Source organism: Homalodisca vitripennis, chromosome 5, assembly GCF_021130785.1.
Source record: "Homalodisca vitripennis isolate AUS2020 chromosome 5, UT_GWSS_2.1, whole genome shotgun sequence".
Taxonomy (NCBI): Eukaryota; Metazoa; Arthropoda; class Insecta; order Hemiptera; family Cicadellidae; genus Homalodisca; species Homalodisca vitripennis.
In genome coordinates this window covers 58,157,856-58,180,614 of record NC_060211.1, presented here as the reverse complement: position 1 = coordinate 58,180,614, position 22,759 = coordinate 58,157,856, and positions in this window count along the sequence as shown.

Sequence of the window (22,759 nt, the reverse complement as noted above, 5' to 3'; positions counted from 1 at the left end):
GGGGAAAATCATCTGAAGATGACCTGCTCCAAAGTCTCGACGGAGAAGGGTCACTGCTGCAATTGTGGCGGCGATCACAACGCCAACTATCGTGGGTGTCCAGCCTACAAGGAGGTCAGAGCGGCAGCTGTCCAGTTGGGCCGCAAGTCCCGGCCAACCAAACCAGCGGCGAGGCGACCAACGGCCCAGCCGCCCAAGCGACCAGCTTGGGACGAGTCACCAGCGGACTCCGTATCGGAGAGTGAAGCTGAGGACGACATGCCGCAGAAGAAGAAGCGCCGGAGAAAACCCTGGAACCCAGCCAGGCGACTCCCATGCAGGAACTAGAGTGGCCACCTACACCAGCCACTCCGCCGCAACAAACGGAGACGCCAGCAGCTGATGCAGCAGCAGAATCAGCGCCCCCGCGCCCAGCGCAGCCTACAAGCCGTCTTGAAATAGCTGCCCAGTTGACCGCCCTCACCCGGCTCTTCAATGAAGCAGTGGCCCTCAGTGGCACACCGAACCAGCTGCTAGACTGCTGCAGGAGCAAATTGTTTCCAGTTGACAGGCAAGTTATTGAGCTCAACTGCTCAGATACTGCCCCACAGACCAGGGAGGAGCGCCCAGAGGCCACCCTAGCGACCCGACTTAGATTTGGACAGTTTAAATTAGCGACCACTTCGTTTCAAATTCGTCTTGGGGGACGTAAAATGGCTGCTTAGAATTAAGTCACGACATTGATTTTAGTGTCATTAAACTGTAGAAATGTATATAATTATCGAAAAATATAAAAAATCACTTTCGGTCGGAAAATACACTTTAAAAAGCTCTACTGATAAGAAGTTCCGACTACTTTGGATTTAACTGACAGGTATTATTTTCATTTTCCTTATTATATTTCGATCGGAAGTGATTATTTTTGGTTTTTTTCTCGATAATTATGTATTTATTAGTCGGCGTTGAATCAATACCTAAAATCAATATCCTAACAAAATTATAAGTACCACTTTTACCTCAACCACTCAACCAGTGAAATCCAAAAATCGTCAAAACTTGGAATCTGTAGAGAGCTTTTCTTCGGTATTTACCGACCGGAAGTGATTTTTTGTCGATAATTATATAGGTAGTCGAGTACAGTTTAATGATAACAAAAAATCGTCGTCCTAACTCATTCAAAATACCACGTTTACTACCTCAATAACGTGTGAATAACGTGTGAAGTAGTTGAAGTTTTAATCATTAGAGTTTTTCAGGTGTATTTTATTTCCGACCAAAAGTGATTTTTTGGATTTATTTTCCGATAATTATATACTCGTCTACAGTGTAATGATACAAACAAATCGTCATTATAACTCATTCATAAATACCCTCAATCAGTGAAATCCAAAGTAGCCGAACTTCTAATCAGTAGAGTTTTTCCGGTGCATTTTCCGACCGTTAGTTTGATCTGTACCCAAGCAACGCTCGAAAATTGCCCTCCTTTTCTAAAGGGTTTCGGCCATCAGCGGCCCAATGTCCCCGAAGGGGTAGTTAATTTCTCCACAGAATATAGTTGTGTCAATTATACGCTTGAGTAAAGCTCTGTTTTTGTTCTTTTCTTTCTTATCAGTGAATCCAACATCACTTTGGTGCCTTATACTCGGCCAGAATCGAACTTCGTAAAGTTTTCTGTAGCTATACATGAAAATTTGTGGTACTAGAGTTGCTGTGAGAGTTGAATTTGCCTATTACATCTTTCCACTTTCTATAAAGCGTAGTTACTAAAGCCCATATTTTTGGTATTTACCTTTTACCAGTGAACTCATTGGCAAATAAACACACAAAACGTCCCACAGTTTTCGGACCCCCCCCCCCCCCGAACGAAATTTCTGGCTACGCTACTGGCTGAAGGGAGAGGCTTGTGTTCAGGTTCCTGTGTGTATTGACTTTGATCTGAAATCTGATTTTACTGTATTCTATTTATATTCAAATTTTTATAATACAAATGTACTTTGATTTATACAGACAATTACATTTAAATACCCATCCCATTTCTTGTTTGACTCTACCAGGTTTCTCCGTCATATAGAAAAATATAAAGTTTGAAACTAAACGTACCTTGTGTTTCTTATTATTATGGTATTATTTAATACTATGGTAATACACAATTTTATCAACTCATAGAATTCGTATAATATGGGTCACTGATTGTCTTAATAATTAAATTGTAATTGCATGAGCGTTCAGTAAATAATCTTACAGTACAAAATGTGTATACTGCAAAATACTTTTTAAAATGGGCAACGAGATGACATGAAATAATGTAATAATAATACATATCGTTTATAATACACAAAACAGTTTCTAACATTTTAATATCCTTGGTCAGCACCACTCAATAATAGTAGATATTTTTAATTATTATTATATAAAACAATATAATTTAAAATAATGTACAAAGTTTGTCGTTAGAAACTGTTGTTTGTACTTGAAAACATTTACAGTTTGGTTACATTTTTAAGTTATGTAATGGTATAACAATATTTCAATGAATAAATTCTGGTAAAATTAATTAATCTGTTACAAAACAGAGGCTTGGACATCTCCAGTTGGGAATGTACAGTAGAAAGTAACTCACATTAAACAAACTATGGCATCAAAGGAAATCATGTACTAGTATAATATTACACAATATTTTTACCAAGCACCTGGGTTAAAGCTGGGATTAAGCTTGAACTAATACATCGATAACTTAATTTACTTCGGTACTATATAAAGGTAACTGAAACAAGTACAAATTAATAATACAATTTTTACTATGCAATTGTATATTTAATAAGAGGTAGTGCTATACAATAAGAAAAGAAATAAAACTAGGTGTAAGAAAATTACCACAAAATAAATATATTGTATCCAAAACAATTTCGTAGCAAGTTTAAAAAATATAAATAACTACCTAATAATTTAAGTTGTTAAATGCGACAGCCAGCTCATTAAGATAAAACAAAAACCATTTTGGACAATTTTGGCAGTTTTTTAAAGTTTGAAATATATATTTTTAAATGTTCCTAAAATAACAAAACATTAATCATTTAATTTTTTCCAGATTTGTAGTTTCTAGGATGTATGATGGCCATTTTAAAAAGGCATCCTGTATATTCCACATTACTTGAAATTTCATTCTAATATGAAATAAAAGGTGATAAAAACGAGGGAATGAAGAATTGGACAACTCAATATTATTCTATACTGAAATAATGGGAAATCCATAAGTATGTATTTCTATATTTCTTTCTCACATCCAGATAAGTTGAATGAGGAGATTCGTATCTAAGATAGATCAATGCTCTTATTTCTCGAAAAATAACGTTTGATACTAACATCAAGGGCAATGATGCACTTAAAGGTTATCAGTTTCTGAATCAAGATTTTATTAACATCTTTTCTTGGTGCTCTTTAATTCGCTCATGAATGATCCTTTATGCAAGGTGTCCAGAAATTACTCACCATGTAACTTTTCTAATCGAATTCAGTAAGAAGTCTCATAAATTGTAGTCATAACTTGCTGTTTACCATATGTCTGTCTGCTTGTATTTTAAGAAAAATATTAATATCTTTGAACTGAATACAGGTATATATAACTCTAACTGTTCTAACATGTTAGTGTAAACAAAACCTATTGCTAAAAAAGTTTCAGAAAACATCTCAGGTTTGCGGAGACAACATTTTCAAACTGTAATTACTAATACAATTTTATAAAAATAGTTAAATATGGGTTACTTTTCAATAAACATTTAATGCCAAGACATTTATTTCGAGATGACAAATAATAAACCTTTTACTGATCGCCAAACATAACTGAATAGATAACAGTAAACATGTGTAAATATTAGAGGTCGTTGTGAGATGATACAGCAGCTGGCAGGTGCAGATGCAGGTGTAGGAAGTGGCGACCATATGACACCACATCATCGATACGTGACTTGACACACCTGCACGTGCGGTCTGCTCCTGGTGACCCTCTCCATGGTCGTGAAACACACCTGCCACCTGAATAGGTGTACTTGCATTCGACAGCAGTTCCTAATTCCGCAAATTAAACTTTACGCCTTCACTTATTCTGTCCAACAATATTTACCAGTAATAAACAGACACAATACATCTCAATTAAGACGTTTGATTGAGGCCCGTGTATTCAAAAGGATGCCAGGCAGGTATTAAGATATTTTGCTCTGAGCGTTCGCACCTGCATAACAGCAGGGGTCTGAAACCACGTTATAAACTGAGTTTGAAGGTGGAGTTTACCTTTCGCTGAGTGCAGCGTCCGAATTCTGACGCGGTCACAGACTTCAGTCCTGGAATATGGAGTCTGCATCGGTCTGAAGAGATGTAGGTAACGAAGAATCTCAAAACGGCTCTTTGCATCGTTTAGACATCACATATACATAGAGTACAAAAATAGTGTAATCTAGATGAAGAGAGGTTCTCATTGTCTCATCAGGTGCACAATTGAGTACATTACGATGTGTACATGTTATTATACTGTTTATATTGAATTAAACCTGTGCCAATAAGTTTATTTCCAAGACTTCCAGGAAAAATGTACTTTAATTTTATAACTATTTAGATTTATATTTTATTTCAACTAAATTTTGTGCCCACCATTTTGCTTCTATGAAAACCCATATGTTTCGCACAGTGTCTTTGGTATCGTGCTTAGAAGTGTATGTTGTTGCGTTATATCCAGTGAAGGAAATAGCAAGCAATAGAAAATCAAACTTATACCTCTTCGTGAGACATCGCATATATAATACAGGGTCATCGAAAAATAATGCCTAGATTTTAAATAACTGTTATAACAAAACTACTAAAGGTAATTTAAAGGTTGTAGTATTAAAATGTGCGGAAAGAAATAATTTTTTTTTTCATACCTTAGTATGTTTCAATGTGAGCACCGTTCGTTGCCCTGCAGATATCAAGTCTGTAGTCAACTTCCTGCCACGTGCGTCCAATCATATCTGGCGTAACAGTTAAGATTGCGGAAGAAATTCGCTCCCGAAGATGGTCCAAATCCCGAATCTTTTCTGCGTAAACTATATTTTTTATGTACCCCCAGAAAAAGAAATCCAAAGGGGTAAGATCAGGACTTCTAGGAGGCCATGAAATGGGGGCTGCTCTACCAATCCAACCGTTTGGGAAGCGTGCGTTTAGTGCAGCGCGTACCTCGCGATGGTAGTGAGGTGGAGCCCCATCTTGCATAAAAATGATTCGCTGTCCAGTCTGTTGTTCGATATCGTCTAATTGGGGGAACACAAACAGTACAAACATGTCCAGGTAAACTAGGCCTGTAATGGTTTTTTTCTACAAAAAAGAAGAAAGGTCCAATAACTTTGTCATGAAATAACGCGTACCACACATTGAGTTTGGGAGAATCACGCACATACTCGTGGATTTCGTTTGGCTGTTGCGATCCCCATACACGGCAATTGTAACGATTTACACATCCATTTATGTGAAACGTAGCTTCATCACTAAACAACACTCTCTGTAGAAAATTTGGATTATCATCAATTTCATTTAACATAAAACTTGCAAATTCAGTTCGTTTAGGGCGGTCGGTAGGTTTTATTTGCTGTTTTATCTGAATTTTATACGCATGGAGTCTTAGCCGTTTGTGCAGTACATTTTGTATTGTTGTTTTTGGAATGTTTAGTTGAAGACTTCGTCGAGCAATGGATTTTTTTGGGCTCCTACCACAAGATTGCCGGATACGCTCGACATTCTCTTCTGATGTTCTTGGTCGGCCTGGTCTAGATTTTTTGCCGACGGTCCCTGTTTCCCTAAACTGGTTAAACAATCGAACGATAGCTTTGTTATCAGGTGCTGTTTGACCCGGATATGTTCTCCGAAAGAGCCGCTGTACACTGACAATTGAATTTGACTCCGCGTACTAAATCACGCACTGTGCTTTTTGTTGCACGGTCATCATCGTACTGAGCGGCGGCGCGTCTGTGGCCGGCTGACCTTGACGATACGCAGCTTGTCTGCGCATCACAAAGACAGGGAAACACAATCAGACGAACTAAAAACAAAACTTGCGTTCACCATTTATCGTCCAGTGAAAGAATTACTCATTTAACATGAAAGGTTTTGATGTTATAATTTTATTAAATCTAGGCATTATTTTTCGATGACACTGTATAACGTTGTAACTCCAATCAATATAAATAGGACAACTTACAGTCACAGTCTTTCCACACAAGTAAAATTGAAACTTTGGTATATTTTAATACTATTAAAACACGTACCTACATGCTGATATCGAAACGTATGTGATCAGTAGTACGTACGTGGAGTAAACTCAGACGAATTTTTACACTAACTGTATGGCCTTATTTCTACGAAGACTTTAAATATACAAAAGTAATACGTTTACTGTGACTATACAAAGCCATGTTTTACATAACAAGAAACTAACCCGTACTTGTAGAAATTGTAGTATCATACCTCTTTATATTTCAAATTTGTTATTCAGATACACCTCGTGATTATAACCTAGCTGTCAAAAGCCATTACTCAATAAAATTATCAAAGACTAATCGTGTTGCTAATAGAGGGCGTAGACGTCCTTGAAATAGTAATAGATTGATTTCTATAATGACCTATTAAAACGATCTAGTATTAGTATCAATCACTGCTTATCTATAATTTAAATGTAGTTAGTAATGATCTGAATGTGTGGGCGGTCCGTCAATAAAATACCAAACATAAACATCTTGTCAACTATCAATATGATAAACAACAAATTTGGATTTTAAATATGGAGAGTAGCATGGCCTTGCCTAATTAATAGTAATTTTGTTAAAAACAAAGGAAGCTCGTTATTCTTTGATCTCCACCTTCTTTCTTTTGACGGTAATAGTGTATTTTAAGTTGTACATTTTAAACTATTATCGAAGTGAAATTGCCATTGAGATTAAGTGGTAAATATATTGAAATGGATACTTAAAATGAATCTTATATTTTCACTTATACAGGGTGTCAATTAAGTCTGGAACCTCTTTTTTAATTTTTGAACCACAATAGAAAGAAATACCAAAGTTCACACGTGCTTACTGGTGATAGTAACGAACACATCTCCCTAATTACTGACCGGATAATCCCTTTGGGGGACGGTCCACAAGGAGTCAGACAAAATTCTTAAATAGCAGCATAGGTCAAGTTTGGTATCAAATTAAAGGTCTTACTTAGCAGAGTACAATGCCTCAAACCGGACTTCAAAAAGTGGATTCATTCAGTAGTTATAGCTATTTGAATTTTAAAACAATTGAACAATGTAAATTATTAAGTATTACAAGTAAACGCCAATTTTTAAGTACCTGTGATCAAAGTAAGTGTTCAAAATGTTCCCCTCCCATCATCTGACAATGTAGTAATCGAAGCCAGGAATCAATAATTATTACCAATAACACAACTACTGTTAGAATGTGAAAGTGGCAGATTGAGTCATACACAGCATCCACAGAAACTTAACGTTTGGGCAGGTATTATAGGAAATCAAATTATGGTCCCATTATTTATCAATGGCAATTTAAATGGTGACTCGTATCTAGCAATGCTCCAACATGAGATAATTCCTGCACTACAAGCTGCTCTTGGTCGACAATTTCAAAGAATTTATTTCCAACAAGATGGTGCCCCACCACACTTTGCTCTCCTTGTTAGAGAATACTTGGATACAATATTCCTTCACAGATGGATTGGAAGACGTGGTGCAGTAGAGTGGCCTGCTCGTTCCCCTGATTTATCTCCGCTGGATTTTTTTCTTTGGGGATACCTCAAAGATAAAGTTTATCGTACTAAGCCTCGAGATTTGGCGCACCTAAGAAATCTCATAGTCCAAGAAGCTCAACATATTCCTCGTGACTACCTTCAAAATGCAGTGGATAGCTTTTACAACCGCCTAGGACATTGCCAGACGATGGGAGGGAAACATTTTGAACACATACTTTGATCACAGGTACTTAAAAATTGGTGTTTACTTGTAATACTTAATAATTTACATTGTTCAATTGTTTTAAAATTCAAATAGCTATAACTACTGAATGAATCCACGTTTTGAAGTCCGATTTGCGGCATTGTACTCTGCTAAGTAAGACCTTTAATTTGATACCAAACTTGACCTATGCTGCTATTTAAGAATTTTGTCTGACTCCTTGTGGACCGTCACCCAAAGGGATTATCTGGTCGGTAATTGGGCAGATGTGTGCGTTACTATTTCTTTCTACTATTTTCAGATAGGTGATATTTCTTTCTATTGTGGTTCAAAAATTAAAAAAGAGGTTTCCAGACTTAATTGACACCCTGTATACTCCCCAACCGAAAGAAACATTAGCGGTTTATAGTAGACGGAAGCAAGTTCAAAATTTACTGTGCATGAAAGTATCAGCTACAGTCTCTTGATTTTTTTCTCTATTTCATTAAATACTTGAATAAAATACATAACACAACAAGTAAATTGTAATTTAATTTTATTATATTAAATTTGTTTAATAACAATAAGTATTATTAACTTTTTGACGTGACAACGTCTTAAATTAGGTTGCGGCTCGGAGTCACTCATGAAAAAGTGTAACGCCCGGTAACGTTACGATGCCCGTCCATGGGTCCGCCGCACGGGATCCGCACGGGATAAAGCAGATAACTGTGGGTCCGCCGCACGGGATAAAGCAGTTAACTATGTTTATTCGTGAAAATGTGGAGTGCTTAGATTCGTCATTTACAACAACTACAACAATAAAGGTAAATAATTGTACACTGATATTTCATTATCGTAAACTATGATTGATTGATTAATTGTTAGATTGACACAAAAGTTGAGAAACTGAGTTTATAGGTTATGTCATACTATTGACAAATGTTGATAGTGTTAAGTAAATTATTAGTTTAAATCACTATGCAATCAATCGTAATTCAGTCGATTGAGAAGAAACAGCGCGTATTGCTAGTCAAACATTTAAAATAACAAATTATAACCTCTAACCTGTCATAACAGTGCGACCAAACAAACGAACTAAACCGACCAATCACCACGCGCGGAGTTAGAATTTAACTGTGTTTAGCAAGAATTTCAAATTCCAATTTTAGTAAATGTTTTATTCAACTTTACCATTTATAATAACAAATTTTAATTAATTTCAAATTATGTACAATGTTTTAGTAAACAAAATATATTTCTATAGTTAAAATTTGTGCAATTCTTATTTTCATTCAATTCCTTGTTCCTATTGTGCAATTTAATAATATTCATATCAATAAATATTCTACCGAGAAAAAGACGTTGTCACGTAAAATCTTCGCCCGTAAAACCGACTTTACAGGCAACCATAATTTTTTACTTTTTTGTTTTAAGCATAACTCAATATTTTTATCAAAATCGTCATGTAATCTTAAATTGTTTTCCTCATTTGATTAAATGATCAGTTGCTCTGTGATATTGTTTGATTTTAGTAATTGACTATTGCACATACTTGTTACAAGATAGGTTTTGTCTTTCGTGTTTATCGATAAGTGTAAACATTAGTGATAATGGTTTAGGATCAGTCTAAGCCAATAAGTCAATAGAACAGCTGAAAAATACTGCTCGACGGTTTGAGCGTTGTTGCTGGACTCAGAAATCGTACATGAGGGATAATCTGTTCTAAATAAGATATCCATAAATGTTAAAGACACCGTGTTAAGAAAACCTGAACCGCATTACATGGAATAGCAATAGGTAACATAGGATGGAAGTGATGGAAGTGTTGATTCTATGTAAATATTGAGTTTAGTTCCATTTCGCGTTCCTCGTAGTGCAGCGTCCGTCTGAAATCTGACACTGTCACAGACTTGACTCAGGAAATATTGTGTCCACAACTGTCTGAAGAGATTCATACAAAGTTGACGACTAAAACGTTTGAAATGGACTTTTTGCGTCGTTTCTACGTCAGAGACACCTAGACTACCGAGGCGCTCTGTCTGGTTATCCAGCAGCTATCCAATGTAATCTAGGGAAGAGGTATTCTCATTGTCTCATCAGATGCACAGTTGATTACACTACGATGTTTCAGATACAAGCCCAAATCACGGTTGGGTAACCGAGTTTTCTACACATGACATAGCTATGGCGGGAAGTGCTGATTCACTGGGTTAACTTTTTATGGATCTCTTCAGTCACATGCGGATTCCATGATAATGATAATGTAAGATTTCAGAGGCTAAGCGGAAGGCGAACCCTTCAACTTATATCAATATTCAATATTCAAATCAGCTTTAGAATAATTTCACCTGTCTATGTAAAACCGATCGCTGGGTTTCTGAATTAGGTGCAGATGGACGACTCCCAAAAATACTAGAGCAATTAATTATTAATGTTTTCTTTCGAAGATTTCATGAAAAGCGTGGTTGTGTTATACAATGGATATTCCAGACTAATTTGTCATACGTATGGGCGTTAACATCGGGCTTGTTAATACATCATGAAATTATGACACTTCTGGTGAATCGAATAAAGCATATCGCGGGTAGATCAAAATGCGCCCACGACCCGCGCGGTGGCCGCTGACAGGCCGAGGTCGCCGTCACTTATCAATCAGCTGATTGTGACTGACTACGGCTGATTGCCTGTCAGTAATATTGATGCCACGCCTAATCTCACCGTACCCGGTATTCATCATCATCGGCCAAGGGTAAATATAGGAATTATCACCTTTAAATTTACAGCTAGCGACCTCCCACCCGCAGTAACCTTTATAAGTAAAATGCCCATTGATTTTTCAGGCGCCAAGGCCGCTCTGAGCAAACCCGGGAACATTACCGTGATCGATGTCGGTAATTTACTTGATGCCCGTGGCAGCTGCTGTCTCCTGATTGCGTGTCGTAGGTCATGTCAAGAAACAATCATGTATGGCTGATGAAACCCCTTGATGAGTTATATCCTATTAAAATAGAATTGCTATCATGTTGTCCTTGGTATTAATGTATACTATACTTTTCAGTTAATACATAGTTTGCTTATGTGCTTTAGCAGTCTATCAAGGCCTCTAATCATTCTGAGTCAGCTTCTAACAATCAACGATTCTGTTAAAAATTATTTTTGCTCTAAATATGTAACATTGATATTTTAATATGTTCTCTTAACGGATGTAGGTTTAAATATTAAAACATAATTTCTTGAAGAACAATATTCGTTACATAATTCGTACGGTGCATCGGAATTACAGTGTACATAAACTCGCTATAAAAAAAAACAAAAACAAAATGAAAGCAGTGCAATGTTTTGTCCTAACTGCCCTATGCATGTCCATAAAATTCACAACAAATGGTAAATTGAATAAGTGTTAGTCAAAAAACCATTAACAACTAACTGTGTGCCCGAGCTAAATGTGTTTGATATCACATGTTTATAACAGTTTCATAACAAATGCTAAAATTCCGTAATCTTGTACGCTCTTGCCGTGTAGCTACTACAGATTTTCAATTTGGTAGAATCTGAGGTAAATTACTCATGAAGTGTAAACACGCACTTCGGCATAGACAGTCAAGGCAGAGATAATTGCCATTTTTAAGTTGTAATAGGACATCGATGTGAAAAATAAAATTTCAAAAATCCAAACTAAAACTACACGTAGTTAATGGTTTCAAATTTAAATATTGTTTCATTTTTATAATATGTACTGTAAACTTTGTGTTTTAAACAAAAAATTGACAATGCAATCGTTTTATTCATAAAGACATGATTGTGTGACGCAGTTGTGTAAGGCAATATTGTGTAATGCGTACGTACATATATAATAAATCACAAAAATATATAATAATTGTATTTAAAATTTACAGGATGAAAAAGAGTTTTTCAAACACTTTACTAAATAACCATATCAAAGTTTACGATTCACATAGTGACAAAACATTGCTTAGACTAGAATTTAACATCGCTCTGGTGATCCATCTTCAGTCAAAATATGTAATACTGATACGACTTAAACATAATTTTTGTTTGTTCATTAATGGTTTTATGTTTGTGAAGTAGGCTATTATTTCCAGCAACAAATAGTCTGCATTTGTATTATAAATTCAATAGTAAAAGTTACATTTACGCTCTTTATTTCTGTATTACATTGCACCATAAATAAATTAACTTGCAAATCTTAATTTGTGTGGACATTAAAATAACTTGTTCTTCAGAAACACTACTCAAATTTATATCACAATAAAATAAAATATATTTGAATATACGTATATGTATGAATATAATATATAATAATGTACAGTATGTATGTACATATAATATAATATATTTTATACATATACTAATGTATGTTTTCTTTCGTGCGGTAAGTAAAAAATAGAATCTAAAAGGTAATAATCATATACCGACTGAGAAAATACAACAAAAATATGAGTCCAGTTCAAACATCGCCGACAAATTTTCATCTTTTTCTAAGATCTCCTCGATGTTATCGCAGCCGTGAAAATTACCCAAGTAAAAACGGGGACGCCGGTGGTTTGAGGTACAATCTGTAATAGTTTATCAGAGATCAGCTTGTTGGTCAGCAGCTAACTATCTGGGGTCGTAAACAACTGCGCGGCGCGGGGCGGCGGCAGAGAGGTGGCCAGGCCGGCACTATCTACCGCCATCGTGATTCTGTAGATAGCGACACGGTTCCCGGTCCTGCCCGGCATCGCTAATCTAATCGACTTAATTCCTCGTAACTAATGTTTGATAATTAAATTGTAATTATTACAACAACCAGAAACACTTGTAAGAAATGACAGGTCAGATTGTGTCTGCTCTAAACTATGTTGTGAGGAAAATAGCAACAAATGCTTCTCAGAACTCGGACCACTGCAGTGATGTGAACGTACTCTGAAACATACAGGGCATATGTTAATACAATATACTGAGCTCAGGTGTTGTTTGACGTGCGAAAGGCTCTAATCCTCGTATAAAAGGCAAAGCTAATTCATTCACTCATCAATGAACCGTCAATATCCCGATATCTAAGACAATTTAAATTTGGCACACGTCTCACGATTTAAACAGAAAACGTATTTTCATGAATACCGACCACCCAAAAGGGTTTAAACAGGGTGCAACCCCTAAAAGATCTATATTCTCAAATTCCGATGGCATAGAAAGGTAAAATGTAAACCCACATGTACCTTGTGCTTTGAAAAACTAATATTGTCATGAGAATCAACCACCCGTATTGGTTCTAATTGGGTTACGACGGAAGTAGAATTCAAAGGCCGAAAAATACGCTTTCTATATTTATACACTTTCTTGAGCGGGCAACAAGACAAACTCAAGTGTAGCGTTGGAAATACAATTTATTTGAACCAGCAGTGCTTCACACACGCAAAACCTGAAGAGCCAGTCACAGTTTCGTTTAACCTCTGATCCCCTAGCCATGAACACTGGAAAAGTATAAACCTGATATATGCCTACTTCCCTATGAAAAATATCATAGGGCGCCATCATATTACATCATAAGCGCTTTCACTAACTGAGAAAGAAATATTTTAAACTTTTCTTCAAATCAGTTGAACAATGAAGCCTGTATTGTACACCTATCTTCCACGCGTATTAATTATATCAGACATAGACCTAGAAATAAATAAGGGATAAAAACCACTCAAATTATGTTCAGAAGGATATCAGCGGTGCACATTTCATCCTCCACGGAGCACTACGATATCAGTGCGAGCGAAGTTAGTTTTCTTGCTAGCCCTAATACAATCCTCAGAGATTTCCTCTGTTACACTGCATGTCCAGTGACTTTCCAAACAGCTCTGAGTTCGTTCTACGTCTTCGTGGTGTCTTTTCGGTAGGACTCCTCTCCTATTGAAAATATATCTTTGCAAAAGATTTGTTTCCCTGTTATTTATATAAAATGCTATATACACACGTATACATTTATATATAATATTACACTCACAAATACGACATATTGGACATATTTAAATTGTGGTAGATAAATGCTTATGATATGTAAAGTATAATTCAGTGTAATTAAAATCGGTCATTGTGTTTTATCTTTTTCTAGGCTGGATCGTTCACAATTACGTAAATCATTATTTTATTCTGATAACAGCCAAAATAGAAAAATTTTCAACAATTTCTTGGCGTACATTTTTTTATGTTTTGTAAAGTCAATTTTTCTATTAAACAATGTAGAATTATGTAAACAACACACTGTTACGTATGTATAACATACGAGTACATTACAGTGAAAATAATGCTTTATTAATTCTAATGGCGCAGAGGTATACGTGGCAGAGCATTAGCAATACCCAGAGACTATGAGGCGGTGAAAGTGATCACGAATCACGATGTCATATCACAAATGGGAGTCGTGTATCTCCGTGGCTTCTTCGGCTGTGGTGGAGATTTTACTGTATGAAACTGTCCCATTTTTACAAAAGAAAATTTGTAAGAACTGCGTCAAATGTAATGTTATATGTCTCAAATCCAGTGTACAGATGTGTCGGCATAAATAAATCGAAACGTCTTATATTTTTAGCGTTCCCCAGTGCATGACTGGTTTTCAGAATAACTCATGTCGTATTTTACACAAACAAACAAGCGAATACAATTACTAGGTGCAACCTACAACACTTAAAATTAACGATAGTGGTAATAACTCGTTTACAATGTTCTTATAAATGCCTAATGAATCGGTTCAGTTGCTACTCAAAAGTATGAACTGAAACAACACATTTGATGGATTCCGGGAGGTTATCGTACATCCTTGGCCCATGTATTGGGGAACTCCTCTTACCCAATTCCATCGTCACTCTGCGGAAGTGAAGCATTTTAGCTTCGCAAAGAGACCTCATCCCGGTACAGCAGTCTTTTGAATGTATACTGAGGTTCTCTAAGTCCCATTGTATTTCGAATTATGCAGTACATTATATTGCACAAGTTTCCATTGGAAGCATGTTCAATTCATCTCTATACATGTCACGATAAGAAGACTCATAATCAAATAGCTTCAGACAGAAAATGAAGCGTAATGCATAGTTATAAATATGGTTGTCCTCTCTTGAGATACTGTTTTCCATTAGCCGGAAAACATTAAAAGACAATACCAGAGCTTGCATGAGATCCACATTTACAGATGGTGGTAGCATACTTCTGAATCTAGACAGATCCCTCAGCGTATCAACTTGTTGAAAGAAATGGTCGGAAAAGTCGAGCCCAGAATTTAGGAAGACGCCAAGTGTTTTTATCTTGTTGCATACCTCAGAACCTACTTTGCCGCCAGGGCTTGATAAAAAGTCGGTGGCAAAGTAAGGGTCATTGAAAGAAATGAGTGACATTGTCGGAAAAGTTGAGTCCAGAATTTTAGTAAGACGCCAAGAGCTTTTATATTATGGCATACCTTCAAACTGTTTAAGAAAAAACCCTGTCCACAAATTAGGGGTTATAGGATAAGTTTAGCTAGCAATCATCTGGGTAGTGATGGCCTGTGCAATTCTGCACACAATTGGGAAAATCAGATGTATAAAAATTGAACAGCACAGGCTCCAGGCTAATCCCCTGTGGTACACCTCTGTGTCTGGTTAGAGCAGCTGATGCCTTAATTCCCAATTTTTCATCTGAACTGTGTCGTCGATATATGTTCTAACCAATTCGATTGATCTTTGATAAAAGTTACAATACGTCATTTTCGCTAACAAAAATGTGTGGTTCATATTGTCAAATGCTTGGGAATAGTCCAGTATTACTAATGAGCTTCCCAAGTCTTTGGTATCAATATATTGCTAAATAAATTTGCCATTGCATTGCAAGTACTCTCTTTCTGAACCCAAATTATGTCTTCGGCTATGTAACAAGTATTTTGGTCATTAATTGAATTTTGCGTAAAACCATTTTCTCCATGATTTTAGAAATTGCTGGCAATATCGAGATGGGACGCGAATGACAGGCATTTTCAAGGGCCCGCAACGTTTGGAATGCGGCGTATAATATTTACTTTCAAATTTTAAGGAAACTTTCCTTTTGATTATGATTCATTAAAAATGTCATTTAAGGCATAAGGACTAAAACCCTATAAAATGTATATACATATTTACGGTCACTGCATACTGCTTTGTTATTTCTTCCATTAATATTCTCTTTACGATACAGGAAAAATCTAAATACCTGTATACTTTTAATGTGATTCTTCTATTGTCTTTAAAATATTCTATAAATCGTTATCCTGCATCACATGTGCCAACCATCTTCAGAAAATACTTTTACCCTTTCGTTTACGCTCTGTGATTCGAAATGTTTGCATTCTTATGATCAATAAATGTATCACACTTTTTCAAACAAGACCGTTGTTCTTATGGATTTTTATTCGTCCCTAGCACTTCTGAATAATACTTTTTTCTTATTTTATATACGATAATTCTAGCTTTCCAAAACTTGTTTTTCAGTTTCCATTTTAACCTTAACTTTTTATTGATTATTTAATTTATCAAAGGACATTTTTGGTGTTAATCTTTTGTCACACTATTGCGTCTTGTCTATCGTATATTTATTTGATTGAAGTTTTCCATATCATCTATGTTTAAGACATAGTTGGGTACTTTCACTCTACTTTAGAGCAAGGGCAGTTTCAGCATAGATTTTTTTAAATCTCTATAAGAAACCATGCTTTGCTCTGTTTTTATTTTCTTATACATCATATCACGGTATATAATTGTTTGGTCTGTAATCTTCACCCCTCTTTGATCATAACGCTAGCTGCGTCAATGACACCAATCCTCTTGATCTCAATTTACTTGACATAAATGTGGTATAACAAAATCACCGAGCTGGCAGTGACTCCTTGGCCTCGTTAGTTAACTGGATTCCATGAGTCGGCGTAGGTATTTTGCTTCATTACAAATCTGTGATGTCAAATCTACATTTGTATCTCCCACACAGAGCACAGAATCCCTAAGTCAAGGAAGAGAGATTGAAACTAGGCTGAGAGAGATGTGTACCTCACTGCTGGAGGCCTATAAACAACATATAAACCAATCTGTTCCCCTTAATCCTCACAATAAAGAGAGTTTCGATACCTGGTCAACTTCCTTCCTTTGCAGATAAGGTTTGTGGGGAATGCTGTTCAATTCTAAATCAATTAAAAACTCGTCACAAACTCCTTTCGATATCCAATGTGCCAATGCGCTCTGCTCTTGTCGATGCATTCATCTCAAGTGAGATGTTTCTGAGAGGACGAATGAAATGTAGGCTATGTCTGAATAGGAAAGGAACAGGAATAGGAAGTATGTTTAAAATACCAACAAGAAGAAAGATCGGCCATGTCAAAACATGCACTTCAAACTGGACACTCTTTTTCAAATGCAAAATTATTAAAAGAAGTCCAAAATAAATATTTCTCGATGCACCTGAAACAATTTTTATAAAAAAGAATCAAAATAATCTAGTAAACAACGAACCTGGGCATTTTCAAAATTCAGCGTTACTTTATTTGATCTAACTAAATATCAACTTTATTTTTTTATATATACATAGATATACTGTTCTGTCATAGAATATTATCTCCTTGTATTTTTAATTACATGTTTTTATTTAGTACAAAGTGTTTATGTTATTATTGTAACCACTTTTATTCAGTTATGTGGGTCTCATGATATGCTCATTGAGTACGAAAGACCTCACAGAAATAAAAACCTATATTATTGGAGTGTTTGTTTTAGATTAATAACTAATTTACAATAAGAATAGAGATTCTAGAATGTATATCTGAACATTTATTTATATATTTTATTCGACCAAATGCCTTTTTGTACAAAGCAGCATACAATGGTATAATAAACATTACTAAAATTAAACTAAGAATTAATCACATGAAAACTTCGAAAAATATGTATTGATAAGTTATATAATATAAAAAAGTGCATTTAGAAGAAGTTATATAATATAAAAAAGTAGTAAGAAACATAGGAATGAAACACTATCAAATATATAATAAAAAAACTTTTCTAAAATTAACTAACTAAAAAGTTAACTTTAAATCATAACAAGTATGGAAAAAAACAAATAATACTTGAGATGGCTGAAAACAATAAGTAAATAAAGTAATATATATTAAAAACCAATATGCTATTCTAAACTTAACAACAGCAACAAATTATAGAACTAGCAGTATAGAATTATAGTAACTAACTATTATAGATTTAACAAAAATTCAATTAAAAAACTAAATACAAACAATTCAATCAGAAAACTAGAATGGATGAGTGTGGACTTTTAACTATTGGATTCAACACATCTGCTAACGTTACAATGCATTATTGTAAATCTAGTGTAATTAATATATTTTTCTCGTACTATTCGATTCCCACAGAATCAAAAGAGGAATTTCCAGGCATGCAAGTGAATTGTTTTGATTAACGATATATCGGCAGGCCTGGGTTAACGTATTGAGGCGAGTTAGGTCTGACCCGGTCGGTCGCGGAACAACCGGTCCTAACTTTGATTGGATTGCTGAGCCAATTCATTAAATTCTCCGCGCACCAGTGATAATTTCATTCTCACCATGATTTACTGCGACCTCGTGGCCTGCGCATGCTTATTTTTATCCTTCCGACCTGCCTTCAGCTGATTTCCTCCCAACACAGTTTACGATCGTAACCATCCCGATTTTTAGAAACCAATAATAACGTGTTAAAAAGCTTTATTTCGTCTAAATTTCATGAAATTGTCAGAACGTTTAGTTTTTATCACAGGTTTTCACTATTTTGTAGTTAATCTTGTTAGTGAGAGTGTAATTCTACAGTTACCTTATAGTACATATGATTTTTATCACTGCCAACTTTTAAAATTTAACATTTATTTTCGTATGTGTAGTTTTTAAACCAGTTTGCTAACAATTAAATTGTTATAAGCAATGTGAATGTTTTTTTGTTTATTTATTTATTGTTGTTAATTTACAAAGCTCTTGTCTGATAAGTGTATAAAACTATTGTTTAAAATCCCGATATTTATTTGATAATACAAAACGTGGTACGAACATGGAAGGAGCTGGAATTCCAATGAAATCTTCAGCTAGCTTGTCATATCCGGTTTCATGTTGTGTTAGAACATTTTTATTGATTATAAAATGTTATTTATAATAAAATCTTTATTTTAGGGGGTATTGAAGATTAAACTTCATTTTAACTCTCATACGTTTCGTTAAGTTATTTAAATGGAAATTTCTATAGTTGTTAACAAACTTATCGTAAACATATTTATACGGTAAGAGTAAGCCACACCATCTGTCGCGTAACAGGCTTCGCTGAGGCTATATGCAAAATTTTAAGTCGATAGCTTAGTTCATTATGGACGATCAACGGTAAAAGAAATTCTTACATTCCGGGGTAAACAAAAAATAAATTGTATCAGCCTACTTGAGTGATAGGCTTCAACGATGCTCATCAGCCTAAATCCATGGTTTGATACGCTACATTACCGAACTCATTCTTTCATATGTATAAATGCAATTTCTTACTAAATTTCAAATGTACACATGGAATCCTCCTGGAGATGATACATTCACATGTCAGTATTTCACAAAATTGATGGATTTCTTGTAACCATTAGACTACACGTGTTACTATGTCACATGGTAAAATCTCTTTTGAGTATACTACGTTTGTTTATAAATTCATGTATTCTGTTATTTCCTCGTTGCCATCACGGTTACCTATAAGATCAATGTATAATATTCGCTGACGCTCAGCCAAATCTAATGAAGTGTCATGAACCATAACCGGACTCACTGTTCCTCATATAGAAATGAAGCTTGAAGCATAGTTTCAAGTCTGTAGGTAAGTTAGTTTTCGAGATATTGTGCAAACAGAAACATAGACATTAAATCTTTCCAAATCCACGAGTAATAGGCTTCGCTAATGCTCAGTCAATAGACTACATAAGTACTAATCCCTTAATGGTGTCAAAGCATAGTATAATCATTCAACTACAAAGTAGCAACACGTCAAGTAGAACAATAGAATTTTATTTTTTAAGAATAAATCAGTAAAAACAATCTAATCTTAAATATAATATAAATTTAGGTATTTTGTTTAAGAGCTTGTATATTATGTTATACTTGTTGATATCCACGGCTTCGCACGCAATTATTAAAATCAAAATCCGTAGCCAACTTAGTCAAAGCACTTATGATGAAGTATGATGGTCTCCTATAATATTTTTCAAACGGTAGTAGGCATACGATCAGGTACATGCGAGCTACGGCGAGCGATACAAAACAAGTGTAGGGGAAAATTGAGCTCAAAAATGTTGTTTTTTTCCACGATAATACGCGTCTCCATACAGCCAACACTACAAGTCTTGGATGATTTTGCTTGAGAAGTGTTTGATCATCCGCCTTATAGCCCAGATCTGGTACCAAGCGATTACCACCTCTTTCCAGCGATGAAGACCTGGCTCGCAACGCAGTGCTTCCACAGTGACGCTGAACTTCACACTGGCGTTAGTTAGTAGTTAAGATCTCAGGTGGTAGATTTCTACAAAGGTGGAACCGAAAACTTGTGTCACGTTATGATAAATGTCTCAATTTGAACAGGAATTACGTTGAAAATAGCCTAAGAGTTTAGATTTTAAATGTACATAATAAAATATAATATAATTTCAATTGGTTATTTTTTTATTTCAAAATGTCTGTTACTTTCTGGATAGCCCTCGGATTATTTCAGTATTATACGATTAGACGCTCAGAGGTTGAAAGACAAGTATACCAAGTTTTGTGCGTATAGGAACATTTCTGACTCAAACAAATTGTATTTCCGATGCTAAAGCTGGGTTTGCCTTGTTTCCTCGATCAAGGAAATTTATACATAGGTCTCAAAAACCTACTTTGGAAGGAAAAATCTGGAATAAAATTTATAAGGTTTTTTATGTCTTTGTTATCTGCATTACACTACTAATCAAGCACTTATATTATAAAATTAAAATGTTAACAAATATACGTCTCTTGACGTATATTAGTTGAAACATCAAAGACAGTTTAACAGTGTCAACAGCTGCTTAGTGTCAGATAAATCTGGATTATTAAACATGAATATTATTATTAAAATAGTGGTTAAGTTAATTAAACATATTTTTTTTGCTATCATAAAATATTGTTTACACAAAACAGGTGGTTATATGTGACAGGATCGTTCAGTTAATATGCCACAACTTTAGAGAACAAGATGGAATTTTTCGCTACTTTATAAACAAGTGGAGAGTAGTCCGAAGGGATTTTCGAAATAAGAATAGGCTATATTCATACCAGGGACCCTAAGAATGTCTATGTAAAATTTCAGTACAATCGATTGAATAGTTTACGCGTGAAAGCAAAACAAACACTTAAAGTCACTTTTGCATTTATAATATTATTAGGACACTACATATAAAATACTTAAATTTAATATACTGTCAAACAGTTTTAAAATTTATGATTAACATTTATAAAACTGTCTATTTATCCATTTCAGAATCCTCCACAAACTACATAAACTTTTTCTTTACCTAAAATGATTTTCTTTAAACATTAATTCTGATAAAGTGTTTCTTCAATCTAACTAAGTTAACCGTAAATACAACTACTGAGTAACGAATGTTCACGTTTGTAACTGACGTCACAGCTGTGTGCCTCTCTCGAGAAGTCGCGCCGACAAGACCACGTGATGCAAACTCACATTACCTTTCCCTTTCGCCCACTTTTGTTGTGTAATTCTTTATTCTCTCAGCAATATTGTGCCACGACAGATGAAAATATTGTTTCCCTTCCACCTCATTTTTGAGAATTTCAGTTCCAGTTTTACAAACAGAATCACTTTAACTCGCAATAACTGTTTAATGGAAAAATTGTCCTTTCGGCTCAATCACAATTAGTGATACCTGAAATATTAATCATTTCTCACAGGATTTACACATGTTATATTCAATGTCTCGAAAACATTCTTGAGATAAAAACAGCGATTGATAGCGTAAAGTTTATGAAATCTTACATGCATTACAAAACCCCTTTTTATCGTGTCTAGCTTCATAAATAACGGATTTGTGATTTTTTGTTTGAAAGCTCACCGTTTTGGAATGAAATAATTGATCAAACTAGCCAATGGCATTAGCCAAGAAATTTACAATATCAAGTTTGAATTATTTAACATCAATTTTAAAATGTTTCAGCACTTCTTTCCTCAGTTCATGGTGATAGATAAGGTCTTGTAATCGATATATCGAGAATTGTTTGAGATACAACAAAATTGTTTATTACAAAATGTTTAAAACATGTTATAAGCATCAAAGATAACTTTCTTCCAGGTCTATAAATAGCGGGGATGATTATTTCTAAATGCATGGTCTTGAATGTAGTGTTTACCTTCTACAAATTAAAAAAATAGAATTACTAATTTTTTTTAAATAATCCTTCCGGATCAGTCGGAAGAAGTAGGTAGAAATATTAATAATTTCTCATGAGATTATGTATACATTCATTATCTGAAAAGATTTTCAAGATACAAACACTAAAATTGGTTATATCATAAAATGTATTAGATGGTATTATACATTCCTAAACATCTTTTTATCTTGTCTAGGTCTATAAATAATGAAGATTTTGTTAGTTTGAAATGCCGTCCTAATGGAATGAAATAGTTGACCAAACTGGCTAACGACTTTAACCAAGATATTTATAAGATTAATTTTTCTCATTTAAGATCAATTTAAAATTGTTTCACCACTTCTTTCCTCAATTCATGGTGATAGAAA